Below are 9428 nucleotides of genomic sequence, written 5' to 3'. Positions count from 1 at the left end.
TCATCGGACAAGAGTAGAATTTAGACCTACTGACTCACCCCTTTCCCCATGCCCCACCATACCAGGTCGGGACAATCCTTTACTTAAAGGGCTTTAGTTTCTCTATGGTAGAATTGACATATGTTTTTCATCGTTAAATGGTCAAGAAACTTAACAATTTGTAAATAGCCTCCTGTATCTAATATGTTACAATATGAGTCTACACAGCAGGTGTGTTTTTCTTGGACTGCCTTTGGGTGGCTACATACATGTAGGCTCTAGAATTTACTTATTCCTCCTAAATTCGTTGTATTGGGCATGAGCCTATGTTGGTCTGGCTGACTTTGGGGGACATTATTAATAGGCATACGTGTCTCAGTTACACCAGTGAAGGTGGGCATTTTTAGAGCTGGAAGAGTCATAAGTTTTTCTCAGAATCATGTGATGAGTTCAAGGGGCAATCTCCGTTTTTGTGAACCATTTGGAAATCTTCAAAAGGTATATGTGAATCTTGAACAGCTTGAGGCAAATTTCGTCATCTAGGTGCCTCCAAATTTTACTTTGGTATTAGGTATTTTGGTCGGCTACTTTAAATATGAATAGAAAATTGAGAGAAAAAATGTTATCATTAATCTTATCATCAGTTATGCAGGACACTAAGGGATAAATTGCAGGTAGAAAGGAGGTTGATTTGATTAGAGACTAAATTTAAAAAATAAATGAGTTTGAATATAGCATAATTAAAATTTCCAAATCTTTATTTCATTCCCCCCCATCAACAGCATTCTTGCTTTTCTTCCCATGAGAAAGTAAAGAAACAACCCTTAAAAATAACAAATAAGTTAAAGAGAAATCATTTCTCAGATGAGCTTTTTGAATCATGTTTGCTGTAATCATTGAGCTCTACTTCCAATAGTTGTGTGGGGTTTTTTTTGGTTTTTTAGTTTTTTGCTTTTAGGGAAATATTCATGGACGCTTATCATTTTTCTCTTAAGCCTGTCTAAAATTGTATATGTGTGTGTCTGTCTGTGTGTGTGAAAAATGTCTTTAGGATCAGCTCTATTTGCATTGGTATTTCCAGTGGAAATGTCAAGTGTGACCTTTTTCTTGTTTGGGTGTCTAATCCTATTTTAAAGCCCTGCTGAGGGTCAGCGCCCTCATGAATAGAACCTCTGCACCTGCTCCCCCTTTCTTCTCCTCTTCTCCCCTTTGCCTAGAACTGGAGGATGTTCCGGGTGGCAAACAAAACAATACTATGCTTCAATGACTGCAGTGACAGAAAATAATTCCAGTCTTGGGAATTTGGTAGAGTAAGTTTTGAAACCATGAGAAAACAAACACAAAAATGAGCAAGCCTGAAAAAGGAAAAGAAAAACCGTGCAGGAACATTGATTCCATTTCAATGCTACAAATATCAGGGCTAACATACCCTTGAACTTTTCAATTGATAAGATAGAGGCTCTAATAAAAGATCAGCTCTTACGAATACAGGATGCTCAAATCATCAGTCCTTGACTTTTCACCTGCGGAGGAAACATTATGAACACGAAAGAACTGTGGGAAATGTAACTGAGGAAGTCCAAATTACCATAGAGACTGGACTCATTTTGCCTGTTTCCCAAAGTAGAATTTTGAATAATTATGCTTAGTGGAGCTGAATTAAGCAGTAAATGAATGTAGATCATTTGAATAATAAAAGGATTGTATCATCATGCTTATCGTCATCTAATATTCTATAAAAATCAGCGCTGTTAGCCAGTGCTTAGATCGGGTCATAATTTCCTATCACAGGAATTATTATGGTATTAGCAAAGAATTTCTCGTTGGAGTCTAACCAAATTTGAATATGTACAATAATTTGTCATTAGAGTATATATTTTTTAGAGCTAAGCAAAAGGAATGAGAAATTCACACTGAAACTCTGCTAAAACTGTGGAGATTGGTATCAACAGTTTTACCTGAAAACACCTTCACTAGAATAAACCCAAGTGAACAATTTTTCTGCACATATTAATGTTCTCACTATTTTTCCTAAAATCATGCTAATTTCCACATTTTCTTGTGAAATAAAGCCTTACTGTTGTTATCCAAGCTAGTAATATACCCACATTTTATCATCCATTGTGTGCCATGCTCCAAAATCCAGTTTAGGACGCAGCTCCAGTAAGTGTGTCTCCCCCTTCCCTCTCACCTTGTATCTTGACCCAGCGATGGCTGACTAATGCTTTCGGAGCCTGCAGCGCCCATGCCCACCCAATCCATCCTGCGTACCACCACAAGAATGCTCTTCCTAAAAGTCAACATGACACTCTTCCCCAAATACTTCCAAACCCAAGAGACCAACATACACAATAACTAGTCCTAAGGAGTAAGCAAACGAGTTAGGGGACAAGTGGTGGAGATGGAGTTGCTAGGATTCAGTCTTCAGAGAGCCCTAGAAGTGGGAGAAGGTGGGGCTTGCCACAAGCCTTCAAGAAATGGGGAGTGTTGGTTAGAAGAGAAGGGGCAAGGGAGCATGTGTCTTCTTTCAGGGAACAGTGACCAAGGACACAAAAGTGTTTTGGAGGATAGCTAGTGGGGCCGTTTGACCGGCAAGGAGGATTGTGGGAGATGAACCTGAAAAGCAGGTTAGGGTTTGCTTGAAACTGGCCCTGGTTATCGGCTTATAGCTGTTTGTCCTTTAGGTGTTGGGAAGCCATGGAAGATGTTTGGGCAGGGTAGTGATGTTATCGTTTAGGAAGACTCATTGGCTGGAAACATACGGCACAGACTGGGTGGGGTGGGATAGTTGAGGCAGAGAAATTGGTTAGGACTCGGTTGCTGTAATCAAGGTGTGTGTAAAGGCCTTGATTAGGTGAAGGCAATGAGAAGAGGAAAGTGGAGACAGATATGAGAAACGCTGGAAAGGAAGTACTTGTAGGACTTAGAAATTAAATGGGTATGAGGGTGCAGATTAAAATGACATTAAGATTTAAAGTATGATGATTAGCAGAAGCAGAGCATCCATGAGAAGAATCTGGGGTTTTATGTTTGAAATGATTGTAGTTTATTTTATTGAAAATGTCACATCGGTAATTTGGGATGCTGGATTTGGGTTCCCGAGAGAGTTGTGGCTAGAAATGTAGATTTAGGAATTGTGTTAATTGAGTGCTAGTTAACACCTTTGAAATGAGTAAGATCATTCCATAAGGACTAGGTTTTTGGAAAGCACTCAAATTTCTGAATGAGAAAGAGAAGGAAGAAGCAAGGAAAAACATGAGAGGTAGGTGGGAGCCAGGCGATAATTGTCTTCTAAAGGAAAAAAAAGAGACGCTGGTAGAAAGAAGGGTGACACAAGTAAAACAAATAAAATCTGCAAAGACCAGAGCTGCCTTTTAAAAGCATAGGGTCAGCAGCCACGTTACAAATCATTTAGGAGAGAATGTGTTGTGGGAAAGCAAAGGCAATACTCATAAAAGCTATGAACTTTGGTGGTAAATGGAAAGAAGAGAATGGGGGTGGACAGGACATCTAGCTCGGTGAAGGACATCAGATGGGATGGGCAGGTTGCTGTTTGAAGTCAGGGAACCAAAAGCCAGGAGAAGTGAAGGACTGGAGGTGTCAGAGAAAGCAGCATGGGGCTAAGAAAGCAGGTAGGAATGAATGACCATTTCCTTCATGGGAGTAACTGAAAGAATGTGATGTTTGAGGTGACTTCAAGTTTGTGCCTGCAGGTCTCCGGTCTCTCTCTGTCTGGGACAGGATGGAGGTCGGCTGCGTTCCACTGCTGAATAAATCAGAGTGGAATGTTCAACAGTGGGTGGAGCTGGTTGTCCAGCTTGGAAGGGCTAAGGTGTCCACTTGTGTCCACAGATACTGGTCGCCAGTGCCTGTGACACAGGCAAATCGGATGTCTTTTTAGATGGCAGATGGTATTCCAGTGAGTGGATGCTAGAAGGCAAATCTTCGTTTCTGGGTGGTTTTGCGTGTTGGATGTAATAAGATGGAAGGACAAGAAATCTTGCGTTGTGGGCTGTGTTTTGGTTCTCTTAGGCTCGGGCGCCTCCGCGGGCACCTCACTGTGTTGTGAAACGTGTCGCACACACGTTTGCTTGTGCACCTCCCCCAGCTCCCTGTGAGCCCCTCGGGGCTGTGCCCAGGTCTCTCCTTTCTGAATCACTAGTACTTTGTTCCTGGCTCATAGTGAGCAGCCCATAATGCTGCTAAATCAATAGGGAGGGGGTGGAGGGGTTGGCTTTGGACAGGAGTGGTGTGCCTTCCTCCAAGGCAGGAGGGAAAGGGCGAGAGGAATGTAGAGATACAGTCTTAAAAGCTTAAATCCAAGGAAGAGCCACTCACGCAACGTGGTTTCCAAGGGGTCGACGCTGTGAGTGGGTGAGATGGCGGGACCCAGGGGACGCCACCTGGTGTCTTCTCGGAGGAGGCACTGTTTTGACCCCGTACACACACTTCCTTTTAAACTCCACAACGGCACTGTACAGCCTCATTATTCCCATTTTGCTAATAAGGAAATTAAGGCTTAAATACTTACGTATAAGCTCATATGAAAGTCCAAGTTTCTTGATTGCAAACCCCTATTTCCTTCCACATGCCCCGTTATTAGAGCAGTTGTAGGAAGTATGTAAAGGTTTCGACAGATGAAGAAAAACATTACTGAGCAGCAGCAAGGGTCTAGTAAGGGTGAGCGAACTTGAGCTTGCTGAAAGTCAAGGCAGGGGGGAAGTCCATAACTGAGGCAAACAGAGGACGCCAACAGCTGTGGAAATCCGGGCCTTGTACCTGGTGTGGCAGAGGAAGCTTCAGTGAGGCGGGTAAGACGAAGGGCAGTGTTGAAGGGCAATTAATTCATTATTTCAGGTCATTAATCTAGTCTCTCTAACAACATCGGAATTCTCTGAAATGTTTCCTCATTGTGCCTTGTCAAGTGTTAAGGGCTGAGGCAGCACCCAGTAACTACTTGTGGACGGATCAACATAAAACAACGTGGAAACTAAGATTCAAGTGGAGATGCGTGCTAGCTAAAACCAACATTGTTTAGAGTTGTGTGTTTTGCCTATTATGCCAAACGGTGATTTGATTAATAATAATAATAATGCTCTTTATGAAGGAAAATTTGGCTGACTAGACATGCCTGGGTCAGAGTAGCTGCAAGAAATCAAATAGCCAATCTTTGGTGAAACCAGACTTTGGCAAATGTGTTCCTTATGTTGTGTTGCTCTAGGAACAAAGATAGCAACAAATATTTTTGAGTATCTGTTCCAGGCATTGTTCTAAGTACATACTTCTGAGTACTGGTTAATTTATTCATCATAATGACCCTAGAGATAAGCATTATCATGATTCCCATTACACAGATGAGGAAACTGAGGCCCAAAAGTTAAATCTCCAAGGATACACAGCACATGAATGGCAAATTTAGAATTTAAATGTGATGGTTGGCTCCTAAGTCCACATTCCCAATGACTTTGCCATTCTCCAAATTCTGACAATTTTGGTTTTATGGTACAAGCAGTTTCTTTGTGTTTGTTGAGAAACATGAGTAATGTTTAACAAATCTGAAGTGCATCCTTCCTTGGCAGTTGGATAAATTCCCTCTTATCCAGCACCTGTCTCTCAATTGTGTCCAGAAGGAAATGCTCTTTCTTACTCATTTGGATGTTGGTGGTTCTTTGGTAAAAAATTTCAAAACCTGAAAAAAAAAAAAAACTGTGACAAAGGGTGACTTTGTATGTCTTTCCGTAAATAACAGCAAGACTCAGCCTGTGAGTTTTCAGCGTTGCCCTTTCCCTCAGTTTTGACCCATTTCTACTCCTTTGGCTTTAGAAATGTATCTGAGAAATTTTTTAAAAAGCAATTTAATCTGATGACCATTGTAAAGTAATTTTTATTTATTTGTTTTCCAGCTTTATTGAAAGATAATTGACATATAACATTGAGTACATTAAAGGTGTATAATATGAGGATTTGATACACTATTTATTGCAAAATGATTCTCAGAATAAGGTTAGTTAACACATCCACCTCCTCACATAAGCACACATTTTTGTGTGTGGTGAGAATATTTAAGATTTACTTTCTTAGCAACTTTCAAGTATATTATACAGTGTTGTTAATACACACACCATGCTCAATATTAGAGTCCCAGTCCTTACTCATCTCATAGCTGGAAGTTTGTACCCTTTGACCGAAAAGTAATTCTTTATTAAAAGAACGGTGAAGCATGCCATGTTTATCTAAGATTTTAATTGCCAGTGTGTGTGTGTGTGTGTGTGTGTGTGTGTGTGTGTGTGTGTGTGTGTGTGTGATATTTGTACTATCTTTACATTGATATGCCCAAAGAATAGGAGGTTCTGAAGGAGAGCTTCTATCTTATGTTTATTTTCTTACAACAATAGGTAGAGACCACAAAATGACTCTTGGCTTCTTCCAGTCCTAAATGTATTATTCAGAGATGATGCAGAGAAATTTGGATTCTGTGTGGAACATGAATATGAAGTTTGTGTTTTGTCATTGTGGTCTGTCAAAGTTTATCTTTATAGACTGGACTATAAGAGGCATAATAGTAATAAAAACTTATGTTAAGGAATAATCCTCTAGAACTTTCGAAGCTATGGTTTCAATTCTTATCAGATGCTCTTAAATATCTCATCCAGTGTTTGCAACTTACTTCCTTCTAATTTAAGAAAACTGTGGTTTGAGTTGCTCACACTACCTTACAGAATGATTAATACATATAACAAACTTCTTTCCAACTGGAATTCACATGCTGGATTTTCAAAGCAGAACATATGTCTGACATAAATAGGATTGGGTCAACTGTTATCTATTAGACAACTTATAGTACACATGAAATTAAATTCTGTTGGCCAGATCATTACCTAACAGAGAAGAATCTTTTATCTTCAAGACCTCTTAAAATGTCTTGTTTGTTTTGTATTGCTAAGTTTGTACCCTTCTAGAAGAAGAGTATAAGACAGATCCCCTTAACAACACAACATACCCGTACCCAATATGCCCACATGTGCAAATGTGTTGCTGTACTTCCAACAGGTCTTGTGCACGTGCATAATTCTCTCATTGTACATCATTAACACACATATTTATCATTTCTATTTGCCTATGAACTTACAGCCTTAAAGTATGGTAAATAAATAACATCTACATGCTAAAGGTTTGTAATGAGCATTGTCAAGTTTAATGTGTATTTAAATTTTTTTCTAAAATTTCTGAAAACACAAAATGTTTGACAAATAATGCTAAGTAATAGGTAGATAAAATAAACATTGAGTTGCTTGACAAGTAGTATTCCCTCACCCCAAGTTTCTGAATTTTATACTAGAATAATTTTAAACATATGTGGTTATAAGCTTATCAGATTTCCAAAAATGAACCTTCCATAAAAATCACACTGGGCCCCTCAGCTGTGTTTTCTTCCATTATTTATAGACAAATTGAAAACAAATGTTCTTTAAGAAAAAGTACGGTGAACTGAAACCAGCTGTCAGGATGCACTTTTTCTCGAGAATTCATCTGTAATACAGACGTGTAGTAAACCAGTCCTACGTCTCATGAAATCATGTCACGCTGAATGGTAGTTTTAGTGTCAATTCAGAGAGATAAGTGTTAATGTCTGTTGCAACAACACCTAAATGGCTCATTTAATTTAGTGAGGTTATGATTAAATAAGCAATTGACACAGGGAAAGTGCAAATATTTTCATTTTGGAGGTCTTGATTGAGAATCTATTTTAAAAAGACACTTTTGGAGAACTCAGTTGAAATGAGTTGATGAATATTATAGAGATGATTATAGATGTTTTCTTCTTACAGCTACTGTAAGCTATCGAATACCCTACAGCTATTGGCTGCTTGATCATAAAAGAAGATCGCAGAAAAGCTCAGAAAATAGATGCATAAAATGTTGGATGGCGTACTTGTTTTAAACGTAAAAATTTCTTTTATGTAACAGAAACATTTTTCTTCATTTAGAAAAAGCATGTTAAATTAACAGGAGCTTATTTTAAAGTTGAACATTTAGTCTAAGGTGCTATGAAAAATATTTTTTTAACTTAAAAAGTATCATCTGTTTTGGATGTGATACCTTGAGAAGGACATAACATCACTTATATAGAATCCCTGCCAGGAATGCAAAATCTGAATTTAATCATGAAGAAACAGGGACAACTCTAAATGAGGAACATTCTATTTTTAAAAAAAGAGAGAATGAATTCTTCAGAAATGTCAATGTCATAAAAGACAAAGAAAGGCCAAGGGAATTTTCCAAATTAAAGGACACTAAAGGGATGTGACAACTAAATGCAGTACCTGACCTTAGACTGGATTCATTTCTGAAAGAAACAGTGTTATAAAAATCATTACTGGGGCAAGTGAGCAATTTGGAATGCAGATGGTAGGTTAGATAGAAGTATTGCATCCATGATAAATTTACTGAAGTTGATAACTACTGTGGTTATGTAAGAGAATACCCTTATTATTAGGAAATACACACTGAAGCATCTGGGGTAAAGGCCCATGATGTAATCAAGTTGGCCTCCAATGGTTCAGAATGGCAAAGAAAATGGGGAAAAATGTTAACAATAGTAGAATCTGGGTAAAGGGCATATGGGTGCTCTTTGTACTATTGCAACTTCTAGTCTGAATTTATTTCCAAATAAAGGTTAAAAATTTAAAAAATCACTTTACTTACAAAATAATGATTTCTGGGGAACGTGAACTCTTTTTAGATAAATGCTGATGTAGAAATACCATGGCTGCAACCACTAGGTGTTATCACACATTGGTTGAATGAATCCATAACCAGAGGGAAGAAACCAGTGGGCATGTTGAATTACTTTAGAATTTAGTTTCTGATTCCATGGTAAATGACATGAAAAAACAAGCAGGGTCCACTGGCTCAGCATTGTAGTGACCAAAGAGCTTTTTGTATTGTACACCTCGTTTTGTTGTGCCATAAGTTTGAAAGGATCTTTCTTTTGTATGTTGTCTCACCCAGGTTGTCACCAAGTCCTGAATGAGTCTTGTGGCCCTCAGAGTTCTCTCCAGGATACAGATATAGATTTTTTTTTCTCTTATGGTCACATCTTGCTTACAATTTTATCAAAAAGTGTTTGACATAACATAGTTCATGAGAGCACATTTTAAGAATTTTTAATAACATTGGATTTGCCACTTGACAAACCCGAAGTCACATCACTCTCTTCTGGAAAATATGGTAGACAGTGTTGTCCCCATATGATGACAGAGGAAGTAAAAGGCCTCTCTACCCAGCTTCCTACTTTGTCCTTGTTTATTCAACAGTTCCATGCTCATCTCTCCCTCATTTCTTTCCTGTTTTTTTCTTTTTTGTGGTAAAAGCACTTTAAATATTCAAGTACATTAAAATGTTTTTATGCATTTTATAAAATCAGCTTGTAATTAATGATGAAAGGG

The sequence above is a fragment of the Hipposideros armiger genome, unplaced genomic scaffold (genome assembly GCF_001890085.2).
Source record: "Hipposideros armiger isolate ML-2016 unplaced genomic scaffold, ASM189008v1 scaffold_1, whole genome shotgun sequence".
Classification (NCBI taxonomy): domain Eukaryota; kingdom Metazoa; phylum Chordata; class Mammalia; order Chiroptera; family Hipposideridae; genus Hipposideros; species Hipposideros armiger.
This window is presented reverse-complemented; position numbering follows the sequence as displayed.